Below are 22,709 nucleotides of genomic sequence, written 5' to 3'. Positions count from 1 at the left end.
AGGAAGCTGAACAGGTTGGGGTTAAAGTAATTCAGAACATAGGGGTAGGGAAGACAGTGTTTATATTATAGAACCACACATACTCTTTGAGACCAATGGAAGAAAGGTTTATTTGAACCAGTACTGAAACTTTTCTGCAGTGCATAATCGAATTCAACCTATCTGTATAACTCATTTAAACAATGAAGCACAGAATAAGAAAGAGGTCATTTAATCCTGTATAGATTATTGTAGTGCCTGGAAACATCCTAGAGTATGTTAAGCAGATAATCAAAAAGTATTGGCAAAGTCCCCTGAGGAAGGGGAGAAAGACTATGGAACTATTAAACCTTACCATCAGTGAATCCCCTAATACTGTGTTAAACTTTAGGGACACCCAAATCAATAGGCCATGCCCTCATCATGAAGCTTACTCTTGTGACACTTATGTAGGAGTAGAGAAACTTATACTACCTATAGGCATGCCTAAGAGTTACTTCTGGAGGACCTCTGTCATAGATGTGGCCTCAGTCTCCCTAAGCCCAACTCTGCAAGTGAAATCATTGCCCTCCCCACCACGTGGGACATGACACCCAGGGGTGAAAGTCTCCCTGGTGATGTGGAAGAGAACTCCCAGGGATGAGTCCAGATCTGGCTCTATGGTGTCAACGATTACATCCTGACCAAGAGGGGAAAAAGAAGTGTAATTAATAAAGTATCATTGGCAGAGAGAGTTCAAATGGGGTTGAGAGGCTACTCTGGAGGTTGCTCTTACGCAAACTTCAGGTAGACCTTGCTACCTGTCAATGCCAAACCAGGACCATTCCAGCCAATCCTAAAGAACACCTAGGGCAATATATAAGGTTCCACAAGGGTTCCATTCACTAGAATAACTTTTCAGAAACCTACAACCTCCAGATTTGTCCCAGTCCAGATAAGCCCTGAAACCTAGCCCAGCCTCTCCAGAACATCAGATAGTTCCATCTCCCTACCCATATCAGTGACAGACTCTTCCAATATCAAAAACTTAGAATTGTCATAGCCCAAACAACCCCAAAGAGAGGTATGGAAAGATCAAAGGTGATGGTGTTCTTATACCTAGAAGATAGGACTTAACAAATGAATATGAATGCTGAATCATTAAGTTGATATCTCTTTTAGTCTCCAGCATTTTAGAGCAGCTGGAAGTAAAAATCTGAAATTGTGAAATTGTAACATATGTCAAAGTTTGAAGTATTTTTTTATTAATTAAAAAAATTGACACAACATTTAGAAATCATTCCATTCTACATATGCAATCAGTAATTCTTAATATCATCACATAGATGTATGATCATCATTTCTTAGTACATTTGCATTGATTTAGGAAAAGAACTAGCAAAACAACAGAAAAAGATATAGAATGATAATATAGAGAAAAAATAATAGTAATAATAAAAAAATAAAAAATATATATATAAAAAGGAAAAAGAAAAGAAAAACAAAAAAACACAAACAAACAAACAAAAAAAACTAAGATGCAGCTTAATTCAGTGTTTTAACATAATTACATTACAGTTAGGTAGTATTGTGCTGTCCATTTTTGAGTTTTTGTATCTAGTCCTGTTGCACAGTCTGTATCCCTTCAGCTCCAATTACCCATTATCTTACCCTGTTTCTAACTCCTGCTGGTCTCTGTTACCAATGACATATTCCAAGTTTATTCTTGAATGTCAGTTCACATCAGTGGGACCATACAGTATTTGTCCTTTAGTTTCTGGCTAGACTCACTCAGCATAATGTTCTCTAGGTCCATCCATGTTATTACATGCTTCATAAGTTTATCCTGTCTTAAAGCTGCATAATATTCCATCGTATGTATATACCACAGTTTTTTTAGCCACTCGTCTGTTGATGGACATTTTGGCTGTTTCCATCTCTTTGCAATTGTAAATAATGCTGCTATAAACATTGGTGTGCAAATGTCCGTTTGTGTCTTTGCTCTTAAATCCTTTGAGTAGATACCTAGCAATGGTATTGCTGGGTTGTATGGCAATTCTATATTCAGTTTTTTGAGGAACCGCCAAACTGCCTTCCACAGTGGTTGCACCATTTGACATTCCCACCAACAGTGGATAAGTGTGCCTCTTTCTCTGCATCCTCTCCAGCACTTGTCATTTTCTGTTTTGTTGATAATGGCCGTTCTGGTGGGTGTGAGATGATATCTCATTGTGGTTTTGATTTGCATTTCTCTAATGGCCAGGGACATTGAGCATCTCTTCATGTGTCTTTTGGCCATTTGTATTTCCTCTTCTGAGAGGTGTCTGTTCAAGTCTTTTTCCCATTTTGTAATTGGGTTGGCTGTCTTTTTGTTGTTGAGATGAACAATCTCTTTATAAATTCTGGATACTAGACCTTTATCTGATATGTCACTTCCAAATATTGTCTCCCATTGTGTAGGCTGTCTTTCTACTTTCTTGATGAAGATCTTTGATGCACAAAAGTGTTTAATTTTGAGGAGCTCCCATTTATTTATTTCTTTCTTCAGTGCTCTTGCTTTAGGTTTAAGATCCATAAAACCGCCTCCAATTGTAAGTTTCATAAGATAGCTCCCTACATTTTCCTCTAACTGTTTTATTGTCCTAGACCTAATGTTTAGATCTTTGATCCATTTTGAGTTAACTTTTGTATAGGGTGTGAGATACAGGTCCTCTTTCATTCTTTTCCATATGGATATCCAGTTCTCTAGGCACCATTTATTGAAGAGACTGTTCTGTCCCAGGTGAGTTGGCTTGACTGCCTTATCAAAGATCAAATGTCCATAGATGAGAGGGTCTATATCTGAGCACTCTATTCGATTCCATTGGTCGATATATCTATCTTTATGCCAATACCATGCTGTTTTGACCACTGTGGCTTCATAATATGCCTTAAAGTCCGGCAGCGTGAGACCTCCAGCTTCGTTTTTTTTCCTCAAGATACTTTTAGCAATTCGGGGCACCCTGCCCTTCCAGATAAATTTGCTTATTGGTTTTTCTATTTCTGAAAAATAAGTTGTTGGGATTTTGATTGGTATTGCATTGAATCTGTAAATGAATTTAGGTAGGATTGACATCTTAACTATATTTAGTCTTCCAATCCATGAACACGGTATGCCCTTCCATCTATTTAGGTCTTCTGTGATTTCTTTTAACAGTTTTTTGTAGTTTTCTTTATATAGGTTTTTTGTCTCTTTAGTTAAATTTATTCCTAGGTATTTTATTCTTTTAGTTGCAATTGTAAATGGAATTCGTTTCTTGATTTCCCCCTCAGCTTGTTCATTGCTAGTGTATAGAAATGCTACAGATTTTTGAATGTTGATCTTGTAACCTGCTACTTTGCTGTACTCCTTTATTAGCTCTAGTAGTTTTGTTGTGGATTTTTCCGGGTTTTCGACATATAGTATCATATTGTCTTCAAACAGTGATAGTTTTACTTCTTCCTTTCCAATTTTGATGCCTTGTATTTCTTTTTCTTGTCTAATTGCTCTGTCTAGAACCTCCAACACGATGTTGAATAATAGTGGTGATAATGGACATCCTTGTGTTGTTCCTGATCTTAGGGGGAAAGTTTTCAATTTTTCCCCATTGAGGATGATATTAGCTGTGGGTTTTTCATATATTCCCTCTATCATTTTAAGGAGGTTCCTTTGTATTCCTATCTTTTGAAGTGTTTTCAATAGGAAAGGATGTTGAATCTTGTCAAATGCCTTCTCTGCATCAATTGAGATGATCATGTGATTTTTCTGCTTTGATTTGTTGATATGGTGTATTACATTAATTGATTTTCTTATGTTGAACCATCCTTGCATACCTGAGACGAATCCTACTTGGTCATGATGTATAATTCTTTTAATGTGTTGTTGGATTCGATTTGCTAGAATTTTGTTGAGGATTTTTGCATCTATATTCATTAGAGAGATTGGTCTGTAGTTTTCTTTTTTTGTAATATCTTTGCCTGGTTTTGGTATGAGGGTGATGTTGGCTTCAGAGAATGAATTAGGTAGCTTTCCCTCCACTTCGATTTTTTTGAAGAGTTTGAGGAGAGTTGGTACTAATTCTTTCTGGAATGTTTGGTAGAATTCACATGTGAAGCCGTCTGGTCCTGGACTTTTCTTTTTAGGAAGCTTTTGAATGACTGATTCAATTTCTTTACTTGTGATTGGTTTGTTGAGGTCATTTATTTCTTCTTGAGTCAAAGTTGGTTGTTCATGCCTTTCCAGGAACCCATCCATTTCATCTAAAGTGTTTTATTTATTAGTGTAAAGTTGTTCATAGTATCCTGTTATTACCTCCTTTATTTCTGTGAAGTCAGTGGTTATGTCTCCTCTTCCATTTCTGATCTTATTTATTTGCATCCTCTCTCTTCTTCTTTTTGTCAATCTTGCTAAGGGCCCATCAATCTTATTGATTTTCTCATAGAACCAACTTCTGGTCTTATTGATTTCCTTTATTGTTTTCATGTTCTCAATTTCATTTATTTCTGCTCTAATCTTTGTTATTTCTTTCCTTTTGCTTGCTTTGGGGTTAGCTTGCTGTTCTTTCTCCAGTTCTTCCAAGTGGACAGTTAATTCCTGAATTTTTGCCTTTTCTTCTTTTCTGATATAGGCATTTAGGGCAATAAATTTCCCTCTTAGCACTGCCTTTGCTGCATCCCATAGGTTTTGATATATTGTGTTTTCATTTTCATTCACCTCGAGATATTTACTAATTTCTCTTGCAATTTCTTCCTTGACCCATTCGTTGTTTAAGAGTGTGTTGTTGAGCCTCCACGTATTTGTGAATTTTCTGGCACTCCGCCTATTATTGATTTCCAACTTCATTTCTTTATGATCCGAGAAAGTGTTGTGTATGATTTCAATCTTTTTAAATTTGTTAAGACTTGCTTTGTGACCCAGTATATGGTCTATCTTTGAGAATGATCCATGGGCACTTGAGAAAAAGGTGTATCCTGCTGTTGTGGGATGTAATGTCCTATAAATGTCTGTTAAGTCTAGCTCATTTATTGTAATATTCAAATTCTCTATTTCTTTATTGATCCTCTGTCTAGATGTTCTGTCCATTGATGAGAGTGGTGAATTGAAGTATCCAACTATTATGGTATATGTGTCTATTTCCCTTTTCAGTGTTTGCAGTGTATTCCTCACGTATTTTGGGGCATTCTGGCTCGGTGCATAAATATTTATGATTGTCATGTCTTCTTGTTTAATTGTTCCTTTTATTAGTAGATAGTATCCTTCTTTGTCTCTTTTAACTGTTTTACATTTGAAGTCTAATTTGTTGGATATTAGTATAGCTACTCCTGCTCTTTTCTGGTTGTTATTTGCATGAAGTATCTTTTCCCAACTTTTCACTTTCAACCTATGTTTATCTTTGGGTCTAAGATGTGTTTCCTGTAGACAGCATATAGAAGGATCCTGTTTTTTAATCCATTCTGCCAGTCTATGTCTTTTGATTGGGGAATTCAGTCCATTAACACTTAGTGTTATTACTGTTTGGATAATATTTTCCTCTACCATTTTGCCTTTTGTATTATATATATCATATCTGATTTTCCTTCTTTCTACATTCTTCTCCATACCTCTCTCTTCTGTCTTTTCATATCTGACTCTAGTTCTCCCTTTAGTATTTCTTGCAGAGCTGGTCTCTTGGTCACAAATTCTCTCAGTGACTTTTTGTCTGAGAATGTTTTAATTTCTCCCTCATTTTTGAAGGACAATTTTGCTGGATATAGAAGTCTTGGTTGGCAGTTTTTCTCTTTTAGTAATTTAAATATATCATCCCACTGTCTTCTAGCTTCCATGGTTTCTGCTGAGAAATCTACACATAGTCTTATTGGGTTTCCCTTGTATGTGATGGATTGTTTTTCTCTTGCTGCTTTCAAGATCCTCTCTTTCTCTTTGACCTCTGACATTCTAACTAGTAAGTGTCTTGGAGAACGCCTATTTGGGTCTATCCTCTTTGGGGTACACTGCACTTCTTGGATCTGTAATTTTAGGTCTTTCATAAGAGTTGGGAAATTTTCAGTGATAATTTCTTCCATTATTTTTTCTCCTCCTTTTCCCTTCTCTTCTCCTTCTGGGACATCCACAGCATGTATATTTGTGCATTTCATATTATCATTCAGTTCCCTGATCCCCTGCTCAAATTTTTCCATTCTTTTCCCTATAGTTTCTGTTTCTTTTTGGAATTCAGATGTTCCATCCTCCAGTTCACTAATTCTAGCTTCTGTCTCTTTAAATTTACCATTGTAGGTATCCATTGTTTTTTCCATCTTTTCTACTTTGTCCTTCAATCCCATAAGTTCTGTGATTTTTTTTTTCAGACTTTCTATTTCTTCTTTTTGTTCAGCTCATGTCTTCTTCATGTCCTCCCTCAATCTATTGATTTGGTTTTTGAAGAGGTTTTCCATTTCTGTTCGTATATTCAGAATTAGTTGTCTCAGCTCCTGTATGTCATTTGAACTATTGGTTTGTTCCTTTGACTGGGCCATATCTTCAATTTTCCTAGTTTGATCTGTTATTTTCTGCTGGTGTCTGGGCATTTAATCAGATTTCCCTGGGTGTGGGACCCAGCAGGTTGAAAGATTTTTCTGTGAAAGCCCTGGGCTCTGTTTTTCTTATCCTGCCCAGTATATGGCGCTCATGGCGCTCGTCTGTCTGCGGGTCCCACCAGTAAGAGATGCTGTGGCTCCTTTAACTTTGGAAAACTCTCACTGTGGGGGAGAGTCACCAGCCGAAGCGGCTTGGGGGAGTGCCGATCCAAATCTCCCAGCTGGCCCGGGAGGCCGTGCGTGGGGGTGGGGGCGCCGACCGCCGCGGCTTCGGGGAGTGCCGGTCCAAATCTCCCAGCCGGCCTGGGAGGCCATGAGTGGGGGGGCAGCAGCCACCGCAGCTTGGGGGAGTGCCGATCCAATTCTCCCAACCGGCCCGGGAATCCGCGCATGGGGGGGGCGCCGGCCGCCACGGCTTGAGGGGACCACCTGTTCAATTCTCCCAGCCGGCCCGGGAAGGAGGGAGGGAGGGACTCTGTCCGCCAGCCGCCCCAGCCTGGGGAAGCGCACGCCCCTCGGTGATCTCACCGTAGCGGATTCTCTCAGCCAGTTCAGCCATTCCAGAATGGGGTATGCTGTCTTTTTGGTCTCTGTCGTGGCTCCGGGAGCTGTTCTGTACCGTTTCTATTTCTTTAGTAGCTGTTCTGGAAGAGGAACTAAGACCCGCGTGTCTTACTAAGCCGCCATCTTCTCCGAAAGTCAAAGTTTGAAATATTTTATGCAACTAATTGTGGTGTTGTGGTTTGAAATTTATAGGTTTTTCCACATATATGTTATTTTTTACAAAGAAAGAAGGAAAAAAAGTTAATTTTGATGATAAAAAAGTATTTAGAGCCCTCTAGCCTTCTATATTCTGGAGCAGCTAGAAGGAAAAATGGGAGATGATCATATGGTAGCCGATGACAAACTATGGGACCTGCCATATAACCACTTTTTTTTCCCTTTAACTTGTTTTATTGTATAAGTATAACATATATACAAAGCAAAGAAATAAAAAAGTGATAGTTTTCAAAGCACTCTTCAGCAAGTGGTTACAGGACTGACAGGCATGTAGCACTTTACCGCATTTTGTAAGGAAGCCTGAGAGTGGGGATAGATGCACTCAGCACAGTGAATGCTCTCGCTCACTGTGGATGAGAATCACCTCGTCTTTTAAACCTGGCAGTTTCCTGAGAGAGCCTAGGAGGGGTAGATAAGTTAGCTCTGGGACCCAGTATCCTCGGCAGCAGCTGAGCTCTGGCAGAAATCTAGATTCTCAGGGCAGACAAGGGGCACATGATCCACCCATAAAGAGATACCCAGGTCATTTAATGCAGCTTCAAATTGAGAAACCATGAGCCTGGCTTTCGCTGTTGAATAGAAACATAATGTGAGCCATGTATAGAATTTTGACATTTCTTTAGATACATTCAAAAATAAGAAATGTTAAAATAGTTTTTGAAATATTTTAATAACCCATTTACCCAAAATGATCAGAATTACTTCATCTCACATTAACCCCATTTGAAGTGCTCAATAACCATAAGTGGACTACCATATTGGAAAACACACACCTACACATGACCTAAGTATTATATTTACCTCAATATCTACAGGTGGCTCTAATTTGTAGTCAGAGGTAAGAACAACTGTTGCTTGGGGAGAATGAAATTTGAGGTGCCAGAATTCAGCTCATGTCTATTCCTAATAGAGATCCTTTTGAACATTTCTTTGTTCAGTGGCTCTTTGTGGGTTGGGGACAGGTGGTGCAGATTCCTTACCTTGGAGCTCCAGCATCCTTGAGATCATCTGTAGAGCAGCTGTCAGGTGGGGTTCTGGGCCCTTGACCCTGGAAACTAGCCTCCCCAGCTGCCACTGGGCCCAATGTCATTTTTCTGTGAGAACATGGAGGAGAAGGAACACAATACACCCTCCCCATCAGACTCCTTCTCTGGGGAGTTGATGCAGTGCAGGCAGCTGACATATCCACATTTTAGGTGCATCGGATTTTCAAGATAAGCCAGACAGACAAGACATGTACTTGCTTCTTTAAAGTATACAACCATGACCAGTATCTGGGGGTGGGGGTGGGAAATGTGCATGATAATGGGGTTTCCAAGACTTAAATGATAATATACTTTGTGTGTGTTACGTGCCAAGAGTAATTGTATATCTTCTACATGCAGTCCCTAGTACGAGGTAATGAAGATAATACATAAATACAAATGCAAAGTCTGAACTTCTGAGATTGGAAACGTTAGTCCTCATGAACACCATCATTCCTCACTCAGGTTTAGGTTTAGGTGGTGAACAAAACTTAAAAAATGTAAATTAGACTAAAATAGGAAACACAAGTTTAGGTGTTGAGAAGCCTATACCTGGGCTGTCCAATATTTGCCACCACACGTATATGTCTGTTGAGCATCTGAAATGGGGCATGTCTGAACTGAGGTCTGCTGTGAGTACAAAACACACACTCATTGAAGAAAGAATGAGGATGAGAATGCAAGCTCTTTCATTATGGACTGTAACATTTTTATTCCATGTTGAAATATTAATATTTTGCTTATTAAAGTTAATGTGACCTGTTTTTAATGTCTTTAATGTAGCTACTAAAATATATAATTATAAGTAAGCCTTATTATGCTTCTCTTGCGTATTGCTTTCTAGATGCAGAGTCCATCCATGTCCCCAGATGGTCCAGCCTGACTGGCAAAGGCCCATGGATGCCACTGGGAGGGTGAAGAAGTCAATGGAGAACTGAGATCTCCATCCTGTAGAGTTGGCCAAGCTCTGACTTGACTAGGGATAAAAGACTATGTCATCTCTTCAGCCTGGATGCTGGTAATCTAGGTTCTGTCTACTGCTCAAGCATCCCTAAGGGCACAGAAGGTGTGGCATTGAGTTGGACTCAGACAATATATGCTGAGTTAAAATTTTTCTCAAGTATTAAAACTGGGTCTATCATGTCTTCTATTTGTCGAAATATGATAAGTTAAAATGAAAATGACAAGTATGGACTCACCTCTCTTCCACTAGGGTCTCCTCTGCCCAGAGCTCCTTCCCCTGACATCTCGTTCTGGAGTGACGTCCACACACCAGGGGCTTCATATAGACGCCCCTCCTCCCACCTCCTTCACATCCTGCCACTCCCTCCTCTTTAATTCAATCACATTTTGATCTAATTTGGCAGAAATGAGTATTTTACTCATGATTTAGGAAAAACAAAAGAGAACATTTTATCCTGAGAATATTGTTTTCTTAATATAGACAAAATATTACCATTCTATCATTGTAGAGAGCATCTAACTGCTAGTTCTGTTGATGAGAACATTTAGAATTAGGACAGTAATTTTTAAGCAAAATATTTGATATCATTACTAATTATGAGTAAAAGGATGGCAGTAGTTTTAAATACTTTTTGCTCACAAATAAATCTTCCTTGTCCTTAGATCTAGGAAATCAATTTAACTTTTCCAGAAGTCTTTCTTAAAGACACATTCACAGGGCCACATTCATTACTCAAAAGGTTTTTTCCTCCACAGTTGTCATTATTCAGCTTTAGATGTTTGATAAATAAAATCGGAGACTGTTTCTCAACAACCAGCCAGTCCAGACTGTTTTTTTTTTAAATGTGCATATAAAATATAACTGTTGCCATTTTAGCCATTTTTAAGTATACAATTCAGTGGAATTAATTGCTTGTACAATGTTGTACTACTATCACCACCACCTGTTCCCAAAACTCTTCATCTCCCCAACAGAAACTAGTAGCTGTTAATTGATAACTCCCCATTCTCCTGCCCTCCCACAGACTCTGAAACCCTATAAGTCTTCTTTCTCTCTTTATGAATTTGCTTATTTTAGGTACTCTATATTAGCAGAATCATACCATATTCATCCTTATATGTTTGGGTAATTTCACTCAACACAATGGCTTCAAGTTCATGCTATAGTATGTGTTAGAACATCATTCTTTTTATGGCTGAATAATATTCTGTTGTATGGGTAGACTAGATTGTGTTTATCTATCCATCTGCTGAGGCTACTTGAGATGTTTCCACCCTTGGGCTATTGCAAATAATGAGGTTATAATCATTGTTGTACACATATCTGAGCTCTTGCTTTCCATTCCTTTGGGTACACACAGAGAAGTGGAATTGCTGCGTCATTGGGTAATTCTATGTTCAACTTTGATGAACTAACAAACTGTTTTCCACATTGCCCGCAACATTTCACATTCCACAAAACAAGCATAAGTTTCCAATTTCTCTGCATTCTCATAAACAACTATTTTTTCATATTTTGTATTATTTATAATAAGGCCCATCCTAGTGCATTGAAATAGTATCTCATTGTGGTTTTGATTTGCATATCTTGAATGACTAATTATGTTGTGTATTTTTCACTTTCTTACTGGCTACTCATATGTCTTCTTTGGATTAATGTTCAAGCCATTGGCCCCTTCTTCAGTTGGGTTGTTTGACTTTTGTTTGTTGAGTCGTAGCAGTTCTTTATATAATTTGGATATTTTACCTTTATCAGTTATATGATTTGGAACTGTTTTCTCCCATTATATAGAAAGTGTTTTCAAGATTTTCACTGTCTTGATAATGTTCTATAAAGCATAAAATTTCATAGTTTTAACGAAATCGAATTTATCTGTTTTTTATTTTGTTGCTTATACTTTTGGTGTCATATCAAAAACCTACTGCCAAATCTAAGGTCATGAAAATTTGGCGCTTTGTTATCTTTACAAATCTTATGGTATTAGCTCTTATATTTAGGTCTTTGATACATTTTGAATTAATTTTGTGTAAGTCATCATATAGGGATCCAACTTCATTCTCCTGCATGTTGCTGACAAGTTTTCCTTTTACAACTTGTTGAAGTGACTGTTTTTCTTCATTGAAAGGACTTTGCATTCCTATTGACATGCAAACTGGCCATAGATATGAACTTTCCTTTTAGTCTCATATTTATTCCATTGATCTCAATGTCCATCCTTATGAGAGTAGCACATTATTTTGAGTACTGTAGGTCTGTCATAAATTTTGACTTCAGGAAGACTGAGTACTCCAACTTTGTTCTTTTTCATGATTGTTCAGGTTATTTGGAGCCTCTTGTGATACCATGTGCATTTGTTGACAGCTTTCCCATTTCCGTGAAAAAAGGTTGCTGGTATTTTGACAGGGAGTATGTGAAATCAACATATTGCTGTGGGTAGAAATGACATTTTAGCAATATTAATTCTTCCCATGTCTGAACAAGGGATGCCTTGTCATTTATTCAGGTCACCTTTCAATTTTTTCAGGTGCATTTTATAATCCTCAGTGTTTACAACTTTTATCTCCTTAGTGAAATGAATTCCTAGACATTTTCTTCTTTTAGATGCTATAGCAAATATAATTGTTTCATTAATTTCATTTTAAGATTGTTCATTGCTGGTGCATAGGCCTGGTATTGGCACCATCTTGCTAAATTGGTTTATTAGCTCTGGTAGCATATTATGGATTCTCTTGGGTTTTCTATATATGGGATCATGTCATCTGTGAAAAGACATAGTCTCATTTCTTTCTTTACACTTTAGTTGTCATTTCTTTTTCCTTTTTCTCTTTTTCCTTTCCTCCCCCCTTTCTCTCTCCCTCTCCCTCTCTCTTGCTGTCTTGGTCTGACTTTGGTATCTGAGCACTGCTGTTCTCACAGACTGAGTGAGGAAGGAGTACCTCATCTTCAGTTCTTTTGCAGAAGCCCTTGAAAGACTGGTGTTCATTCTTCTCTATTTGGTAAAATTCACCATTAAGTTGCCTACTCTGATATATTGCGTGATGTCAGGTAGGTCCTGAATTTGTATTTAGTCATAGAAGAAAAAAGAACTGATATTTAAAAAAATTACCATTTACTTTACCTCAAGTGTTATAAAAATTGGCACACATTTACTTTCTTAAAACAAATTATAATTGGTTTCATCAAAAAGTATTTTTCTTGGTTTTAGGTGATTCATCAGTGATCAGAGGTTTTAGAAACGAGAATGAAAAATTGGGAGCTGTGGGGGAAGGGTGAGCATAAGGGACAGATAACTTTGAGGTGATGAGATTAAATTGTCCCTCACTACTGTTTTTTTCTGTATAATATTGTATTTCAAATGCAAAGCAAAAACTCACCTCATCAAGGCAACTGAAAGTCCAATAACTAAAATTGTGCCCAAATAATTTGGAGCTACAATATCGTTCTCTCTCTCCATATATATATATATATTAAATTCTCATCTTAATATTTACCTATTTTAAATGATTTTATGACTCATTTTGCAGTGTCCTCAAACTTTTGGAGTGGTGACCCCCATGTGTAGTTTCACTGACTTGCTCATGGAGGTCTGAACCTAGTTGCCCATTGGCTGAGCTACTTGTGCCCGTGGCTCTGAGCTTAGATGTGGACACAGCAAACACCACCTCATTGTGTCTGATGACCTGAGGATGACCCAGTGTGCTGACATCACTCAGCATTGGAAAGAACATTCGGGGAGAGTCAGCTACTCCATGTGCATCATCGTTGCATCTTTTCATTATGATACCCCTGTCATACCTCTCTATCCTGTATGTATTAATTGGGATCTTTACAGCTTTGTTTGCAAAATTTATATACTTTGAGTGTAATTCTGCTATTACTCCTACCTCAAAACTTATTATGTATTACATGATTGTTTTTCATTTCTTTATATATTTTGAATAGATTTTTCCTCTTTAAATATTTCTTATGGGGTTTGATGACTCCCCGTGATTCAGTGTTTTGGTAAGGGGAATGCAGAATCGGGAGAAAAGGTGAAGAAGCAGATTACTTTTGTCATTAAAATTATTGTATTTGTGTGTTTGTTGACACAAATACACACAGAGAGAGACAGTGAGGGGGGGAGCAAAAGACTGCTGAACCTCCAGTGAAATTTGAAGAATTTCAGTCCTGTAAAATGTTGTCTCCCTTATTTTGGTCTCTATTCTCCAAGTATAAGAAGCACGCACACAGACAGTGTGACAATTGCAGACACTTTAACAGCATTTGATTAACGGAGTAACAGTAAAACCTGCATCTGGGCATCTCATATCAACCACCAAGTTGGTGCTACATTGATGTCTACAGAGGAATCACCTCCAAATCTCTGAGTCAGGCTTCCTATGTTCTGAAAAGCCCACCAGAGAACCTGGACTCACCTGGTCCCATGACTGTTCAATCGCAGGAACCTTTAAATTTCTTGGTACCTAAGGACGTCTTACCTGCTTCTCGAGAGAATATTTTAAGTTTCAGCAGTGTAAATTCATAGATAAGTGTTCAGCTTTTCCTTCTGCCTGGAAAATTTTAAGCCTGGTTTACTTGGCAAAACTCCACTAAACACATGGCTTCCTTCAACTTTTCCTCCCTATAGCAAGAAACCTTTCCTTTGGTCCACAAAACACATAATGTCTCTGTTCTAGTTTGCTAGCTACCAGAATGCAACACAGCAGAGATGGATTGGCTTTTAGCAAACGGGGATTTATTTCGTTAGTTCTTTCTTTCGTGAGGTTTCTTTCTATTTGGTGAGGTTCTTTCTTGCATGGGAAGGCACAGGATGGTCTCTGCTGGCCTTCTTTCCAAGCCTCTGGGTTCCTACAGCTTTCCCTGGGGTGATTCCTTTCTGCATCTCCAAAGGTCTGGGCTGAGCTGCGAGTGCTGAGATGAGGTATGCTGAGCTGCTTTGGCTGTGCTATGTTGCGTTCTCTCATTTAGGCACCAGCAAATTAAGTCAAACGTCACGCATTGCAGCACGCATGCCTCCTAGCCGACTGCAGATGTAATCAGCAACAGATGAAGTTCATGTACCATTGGCTCATGTCCACAGCAACAGAACTAGGTGCCTTCACCTGGCCAAGCTGACACCTGAATGTAACCACCACAGCCTCCATCCGTTTTCTTAGACATTTTAAACACTTCTAATAGAATTTGCCACTGTAGAGTTTCGTGTTCTCCAAATTGGCCTTAATGAGCCAATCACACTTGAACACTTGAACTGTGCCCTTGATTTGGGGCGTGAAATCTAAGGAGTATCTCACACATCACTACATTGAGGAAGTAAAACTGAATTTAATCATTTGAACTTTAGTCCAATCATTTAAATTGGATCACTTAGGGTTAAATGACTAAATTCGATTTTAAAGTTAATCTGATCACTGGTATGGTTTTTCCTGATATTTCCGTTTCCCAGGACAATCCCTGATCACGTCCGGGACACATGAAACAAAACCTATACCACAGATGGACTAAAGGAAAGATTCCTTTTCAGATCATTCATAAGTGCACAGGACGTTTCTCTGATTTGTGGCAAAACATGGGAAAGAAGAAATGTCAGAGCTTTTGCAAATTATTTGTGATTCTTCTCAGATGTAAAAATCACAATTGACGTGAGGAAAAGGAAGGGCTGTGAAAAAATTCATGGATGTCACAAACTGCAGTTAATATGATGTTGGATGATATTCAGTAGGTTTTGAATGAGAACCTAAACTCTATGAGAACAAAGACCTAGCTGTAAATTTCTTTTAATGGCTCGTTTTCTTCATATAAATTATATGTGTGCACTTGCAAAAAATCCCATACCTGGAATAAATAAAGAGAATATGAAACAAGTAAATGCCATCAAGCAGAAACAAAAACCAGTTCACATTTTTCTTTGATGTATATTATTCTAGTCTATTACAGATATGGGTTTTCTTAAAGTATTATAAAGCAAAAAAAAAAGAAGAAAAGAAATCAAATTATGCACTGTGTTAGGGTCATAAGCGACACCATATTTCCATAATGTATTTCTTATTTACAAATGGTGAAAATAATCTCTGAAGCAATTTATGAAATAATAATGGTACATACTACTAGTTTTAGGCTTTGCTACAAGATAAGCATCGTTCATTAGAAATTTAAATATCTTTCATTTTTGTTACTATTTCTGGCAAGAATTAATTTTAAAGAAAGTCTTTTATAGTTTACAGTTCATTTCAGAATAGTTTCTAGTTTGTTTAAGAAATCTCTGGAAACAAATCTCTACAATAACGTGGAAAAATATATATGAAGACATGATTTTGACAGTAGAAGGGGCTTTAGGGAATACTTCTGAGGAAGCTTTATTAATTTTCTTTATCGAAATATGAGGAGACATATTTTCCATTTGGTCAGCAAACAGGCCTATAACTGCATATTTTCTTAATTGTGCACGAGATACAATTTCCAACTATTTCCCTTAGACTTAATAGGTGTGGTCTAATATAATGAGTCTGGTTGGGAAATTTCATTTGCTTCTAGAATGAAATAAAAAGAATATTGGATTAAAGAAGAGTGGCAGGGTGTGAACAAGGAGGGAGGGATTCACTCTCCAATAAAAGCCCAGACATTTGTGCATTTCGCACCAGAACTGACAAACCTGTGTAGCTTCAGAGATCAGAGGAGACTCCACCACTGGGAAACGTAAGGTAAAAATCAAATAATGTCTTAAATTTCCTCGAGTTGTATAAAGGGAAGGTGTGAGACAGCTAGATGAGGAAAATTTTGTCATCACTAATTAAATCATTACTGGTTGAATTTCGCCAAGCAATATGTATACAAGTTTTTCACAAGGTGGCTCTCCCTGTTAGGAGGAGTGGACATGGATTTGATTTTAAATAACCAACAGAGGTGATGAATTATTCATTATTTTCAAATCAAGGTATTGTCCTGGGATACTCTCGAATAAGGGTCAGTAAACTTTCTCTGTAAAGGACCAAATATAAATTGTTTTCAGCTTTTTGGATCACAAATGCTACAGTTATATTACTTAAAATCAGCCATAGCCTGTACAAAATTGAGTGGCTGCAGCTGTGCGCCAGTGACACGGCATTCGTAAAAAGGCAGCATGCTAGATTTGGCCACTTGTCCACAGTTTGCCAACTTCTTCAGAAGAGAGGTTTCCAGAAAATCTATGATGGAAATGTTCTACATCTGTGCTTTCTAACATGGCAGGCTCCAGCCTCATGTGCCTACTGAGAATGTGCAATGTGGCTAGTGCCACATGGAGAAATGATAGTAGTTGGGATATATTGGATCAAAACATTAAAACTAATTTCAACTTTGAAAACTTTTTTTATGAAGCTATTACAAAATCTGAAATTACACGTGTGCCTTTTTAATTTCCATTGGACAGCACTTGTATTGAGGATCTGCCTTGATCTTTAAATGTCACTGAGCTGCTCTTAGAAAAGCCGTTGAGGGGAGCTGAGGCCCTAATTAGTGTGGACCTGATTCCACTTCAGCTCAAAGCCAAGTAACCATTCCAATCTGTCGTTCCAACGTGCATTTCAAATGTTCCCTGAGTTAGACCAAGCGCCCTTTATAGCTGGTTGCTCCTTGCTTAGCACCAGGAATGGCATCTAACTAAGGCACTTGAGCTATTTGCATGTGCAGGGTGAAAGGCTCTCAGGAAACAATAACATTTGTTTCACCTGTATGATATTTTCCTCCAGACCGTGGGCATGGCTGAACAATTTCTAAGGGTGAGCAGATGTGTTATCTGCCTGTCCTATCTTGAGAAACCCAAAGTCTTAAAATGTGGATACAAGTGCTGTTTCCGATGCATCAACTTGCTGCCAAGAAACCCGCACGAGGGAATCCTATTGTGCCCTGAGTGCCAGGAGATCTCTCCAGAGAATGAGATCAAGTTCAGTTGGAACCTTGGGGGGCTGGTTTCCAAGGTGAAGGATCTGGAGCCCCAAATGAGGGGAACTCTTTGCATGAATCCAAGGATGCTGAAGTTGCAAGGTAAGGAAACTGCCCTGCCTGCTCCCTTCCCCACTAAGATCTCAGGGATAAATGACATTGACTGCCCATCCAGGGGGGAGTTACCCAAATTCTGACATGCGCACATCTGTGCTTCTCCTAAACACTGAGGACTGTCACACTGTGATCTGCTCTAATGACGGATGACTGCCTTCTGTCCTGGGTCTCAGGAGGCACCTGGCAGAGTGGGTCATGAGCAGTGAGTGGCTTCCTCCCATCATTCGGGGGGACACTGGCCCCCACAACCCCACCTACCCAGTGTCTCTCCACTTGCTCTGGGCTCTACCTGTGATCAGGTGTGGGTCTCATTGTCTGCCACAGCCAGAGTTTTTCCTTCCCATGCCCAGGTCTGAGAACAGTATTTTAGACAGGGGAAGGTACCTCTCTTTCTTTTCTTAATTTCCTTCAAGATTTTTCTCTCATATCACATGACTCGACAAAATCCTTTCATTTGCTTAGATACAAGTTAAAACAAGTCTGTAATGCACAAGTGTGGCTAAATGGTTAATTTGGGAAGGAAGAATTAGATACATAGACAAAAAATGTTATATATTTTAAAAATTTACTACCACACATATCATATCACTTCATCATATGTATTCAGACTAATTACTAATAATCCACCTTGTTAAGGGTCCTGTACTAGAATAGATAATAAAATGAAAAGAATGTAGGTGCCTTCACTGACCACATATAGTGAACCTGTAGAAGAAAGGAGATGTGCTTTTTTAAAAAAGAGCACAACTTAAAGGAAAAATAAAAACAAATATTATGAATGAGATGAATGTACTGCTACAAATCAAATGTGGATCAGCTGACCTAGTCAGGGAGTTGGGAAAGATTTCCTTGGAAAAGTTCTATAAAGCAAACAGAAAGAAACAGATATGGGTTCCTTCTCATACAAGTGAAGGTCACAGCAGTTGCTCTGTCCAGTTGATAAATTCCTTATATTCTCTCCCCCAGTGGATGTGACCATGGATGTTGACACAGCCAATGAATTTCTCATAGTTTCTGATGACCTGAGGAGCGTTCAAAGTGGGCATATCAAACAGAAACAGCAAAAGCGTGCTGAGAGATTCACCCATGCCTTGTGTGTCCTGGGCTCCTCTCGGTTCACCTCCGGCCGCCATTACTGGGAGGTGGACGTGGCAGCCAGCAAAGAATGGGCTCTGGGTGTTTGCAAAGACTCTGTTAACCGGAAAGAGAGGGTCCAACCGTCTTCAGAACTTGGATTCTGGACTGTGAATTTAAGAAGTGAGATCTGCTTCTCTGCCAGCACTATTCCTGAGACTGTCCTCTGCGTGAAACCCAAATGCCCCCGCATGGGGATTTTCCTGGATGTGGAGATGGGGAACATTTCCTTTTACAATGTGAGTGCTGGATCCCATATATTCACGTTCACTGAAATTTCTGCTTCTGAGACTCTACGTCCATTCTTTGCCCCTACAAGGTCAAAATCAGAGATGTGTACTCAAGACTCCTTGTCTATCTGTCTTGTGAAACATTCAGGCATTGCAATTCCTCCAGTATAACCTAGAGAAGGCAAACAAAATTGTTCAAAATATGAATATACATGGAAATAAATGTTCTTAAGATTAAAGAGATTCCTGTGTTATTTGCGTATCATGAAAAGTAAAAGGAGAAAAAAAAGAGATCCTTTTAAACCATTACTATGAGTTTAAATAATCAACAGATTTTTAAAATAAATTACATGTTGGCTATTAAATATTTGTGCAAAAGACTCCTTTGACACTTAAGATTTCCCTTCTTTGATCTTTTTTGAACTTTCAAGCCAATTCCCACCATTTAAAATTTTTATTTATTTAAACAGCACATGTTTTACTGAATCCATGAACTAAATAAAAATCCATTTGTTTGCCCAATCAAACCTCTAGCAAAATAGAGACCAAATTTTATGTGTCCAACCTAGGAAAGGATAAATGCATGGATAATTTCTGAAGTCGGAAAGAAGTTTTTATTATCACTGCACTTCGGAAAATGGCCCTAATGTTTCACTGGGCCTCTTATGTAGGTTAACAGTACTTCATGCATCATAGACATTAACCTTTACCTATGATAACATTTGACATGGTCAGTCATTCTATCCACACTCAATGCTCTCCTCTTCTTGACTACCACCTGCTGTGATTTTCTCAGCTGAATAGGTATGGACAAGTAGAGCGCCAACTAATATTTCTGCTGATCAATCACAGAGAAGAGTTCATTTGAAGGGCATTGATGGGCTTGTAAGATGGTACAGAACCTGTGGAAAACAGCTTAGCTCTTCCTCAAAAGTTGAGCTGAGAATTACAACACGACACATCAATTCCACTTCTAGGTATACAACAAAAAACAACTGAAAAGAGGAGCTCAGATTACTTTGGCTCAACGTACACAGCAGCATCATTCACAAAAGCCAAAAGGTGGGAACCACTGAATGCCTGTCAATAGATGAATGGATGAATGAAATGTGGCCAATACATTCAATGGAAAATTATATAAAAAGGAACAGATCTTGATGCACGCTAAGATGTGGTTGGACCTTGAAATCATAATGCTGACCGAAATAAGCCAGACGAAAAAGGACAAACATTGTGAGACCCCACTCTTATGAAATGTGAAGAAGTAATAAATCCATAGAGTCAGAAAGTAGATGAGATGTTACCAGGGGCTGGCAGGAAGGGAATGGGGTGCTTATTGGGTACAGTTTCTGCTTGGGTAAAGAGACAGTTTTGGTAATAGATGGTGGTGACAGTAGAAACACTACTGAATGGAATCAGTGTCTCTGAACCTAAAAATCGCTAAAATGGAACATTTAGTGTTATATAAATGTTATCACAATAAAAATGTTTGAAGAGTTGCTCGAAAACATTTTAAAGAAGGACATTGATGGTTAATAATTTCATAATAAAATTGGGAAGGCATATAAACAAGGAATGTGTTCTACTACAAATAGCTTAGCAGTTGTCTGGTGCTGTGTCTCCTCCCTTCCCACTCGAGAGGCCAGGAAGACATGACACACACAAATTCCAACAGGTGATGGGGTGTGAACAGTGGAAATCAGTGTGTGTGTTGCACTAGGTAAGCGAACCCTCTGTTCTCCCAAGTACTTGCACTGAGCTCCCAGCCCTGCCTGGTCCCGAGGTGCGTGGAGGGTGCTCCTTGGCACCAACCAATCCTTGGATGTCTCTTATTCACTTCCAGCCTCCCAGGAGTGACCCTCATCTGGCCATGTGCTCGCACCAGCCTCTATTCTCCAAAAATGAGTTCGTGGTGGGTTGTGTCTTCCCCGAGGAACAAAACCTTCCCCACGTAGCTGACTGCAATTCCCTTGTCGCTTTGGCTGCCTCTGCCTAGAAAGCACTTCCTCTGCTTCTCTAGAAGTGATCAAGCCTGGTTTCAGGTTTCTCTGACTTTTGAGATATTGCAGGGAAGGCAGTTTCCCCCCCTGAGCTTTGTGTCCTGGGCTGAGCCTTCTCTAAGTGCAGCCAGATCACCTGGCCCCTGCTTGAGAGAGTCCAGGAAACACATCCAGCGCAAGCTGGTTTCTGCTGCAGGGCAGTCACAGAAGCCCTTCCAACAGGAGACACTCGTGGTTTCTGGTGTGAAAGTAAACATGAGGCCCCCCTGAAGACATGTGGGAAACTCCTTCCCTGCACCCCACAGCTTCAGCCTCAGGTGAACGGAACCACAGAGGGCCCAGAGCTCAGGCCACACTGGCCAATACGCGGTCACCTTGGAGGGCAGGACAATTCACCCACTCCCCCCTGGCCACCACTCAGAGTGAAATAGGTGTGGTTTCATACCGATCTCTTCTGTAAACATTCATTGCTTAAAAAATTACTTCCCAGGTGGTGCAATGGTGGCTCAGTGGTAGATTTCTCAGCCTGTCATGCTGGAGACCTGGGTTCAGTTCCCCGAGCCTGCCCATGCCAGAAAAAAAAGAGTCACTTCCCATTTGTCACACTCCTTTGTTTTCTAAACCATCAAAAGCGTGAATGAGTTCCATGGCTCATCAGAGATTTTTGTAAGTAATTCAATTTATTAATAAAGCACATTTCTTTGAATTTCAAATCCAATTGCACTCAATTTCATTTTCTTTATGTAAGAAAAGAACATCATGCTCAAGTTTTCCAAGCCTGTATAGGTCATCTGATCATTTTAATCTCTTGATTCCTGATGGAACTTGAGGAAACCTACCTATTAGCACAGTGATCAAAGTTCTTAAAAAACCTCTGAGTTCAATTTTTAAGTGGTGATAGAGACAGATGTTTTCTGAAGTCTCCATGCACAAATCCACACATTTCTTCCTTCCAGGCTATGCTAAACCTGCTTGTGTTGGCTCAGATGTTCCTTTGAAGTGTTTCCTTATAACTCAGATGAATTATTTCCACCATCAAGATCCCAATTCCCCAGGCTGAAAAAGTGATGTATTTTTATGTTGTTCTAGATCAAATGACAGCCTTTGTAACTCCAAGTCAGTGTTTTTCAACCTTAGCATTATTGGCATTTTTGGCTGGATCACAATTTTCTTGGAGGGCTTTCTATGCGTTGTTGGATATTTAGCAGTGTCCCTGGCTTCTAACTCCTGACCTTCTCGAGTGTGAAAAACCAATGTCTCCAGACATGGCCAAATGCCCCCTGAGGGCAAAATATCCACAAGTGGAGAACCACTGCCCTAGGAGTAGCAAATGGAGAGCACCCCTTGCCTTCTTCCACATCTTGTTTCCTTTCCCATTCTTGTTTCCCCACAGGCGTGGGTGTAGGGTCCACAGTGTCTGCACCCTTCCCCCAACTCACCTCAAGGCCAACCATTAGCCTTTGTTTCACATTACAATTAGCGTTTCAAATTTCGGAAGGTTTGGGTCATGGGTCCTATTCCCAGTTGACAGACAAGTGCACAATGCTTTGCATGTAAAGGACAAGAAAAGTATAGAAAGTAATATGCTTTCAACTCACAAAGTGTTTTTTTTTTTTTTTCTTTTTTTTTTTGTAGCCAAGGCATCACTTTATTCTTTACACTTTACTTCTATGTATCAAAAAAGCACATTATTTGAATTTTGTGGTTTTAATTTTCATTTGAGTGCTGAACTGGAAAACACTGAGAATTTTGGAACAAGTCATCTCTGTGTTTTAGTCTTAGGGCAACTTTTATTGGTAAAATGGACAAGTTACTAAACTAGCTTTCAATTTGGTCATCAATAAACAATAATGATAATGTATAGAAATACTAATAAAGCTGTTGTCTGTGTTATTCGGTCCTCCAGATAGGAAATAGGATCTTTATTAATACATTTCAAATATTTAAGGTGGTAATTCCACAGAGTCCATAAAAACTTTTACTAAAATTTCCC

General features: G+C 39.0%; 1 protein-coding gene and 1 pseudogene across 2 annotated transcripts in view; one reads left to right on the top strand and one right to left on the bottom strand.

Moving 5' to 3' along the window:
- LOC143658590 (ret finger protein-like 4A) overlaps nt 1–22,709 on the bottom strand; it is a 128,149-nt gene that overhangs the window by 18,585 nt on the left and 86,855 nt on the right. The window lies entirely within an intron of this gene.
- On the top strand, nt 17,052–18,887 carry LOC143660035 (ret finger protein-like 4A pseudogene; annotated as a pseudogene). Its single transcript, XR_013163818.1, has 2 exons — nt 17,052–17,337; nt 18,319–18,887. The product of XR_013163818.1 is annotated as a ret finger protein-like 4A pseudogene (transcript).

Source organism: Tamandua tetradactyla, chromosome 16 (genome assembly GCF_023851605.1).
Source record: "Tamandua tetradactyla isolate mTamTet1 chromosome 16, mTamTet1.pri, whole genome shotgun sequence".
Classification (NCBI taxonomy): domain Eukaryota; kingdom Metazoa; phylum Chordata; class Mammalia; order Pilosa; family Myrmecophagidae; genus Tamandua; species Tamandua tetradactyla.
The sequence above is the reverse complement of the archived record's forward strand: the minus strand, read 5'-3'. Positions and strand labels throughout refer to the sequence as shown.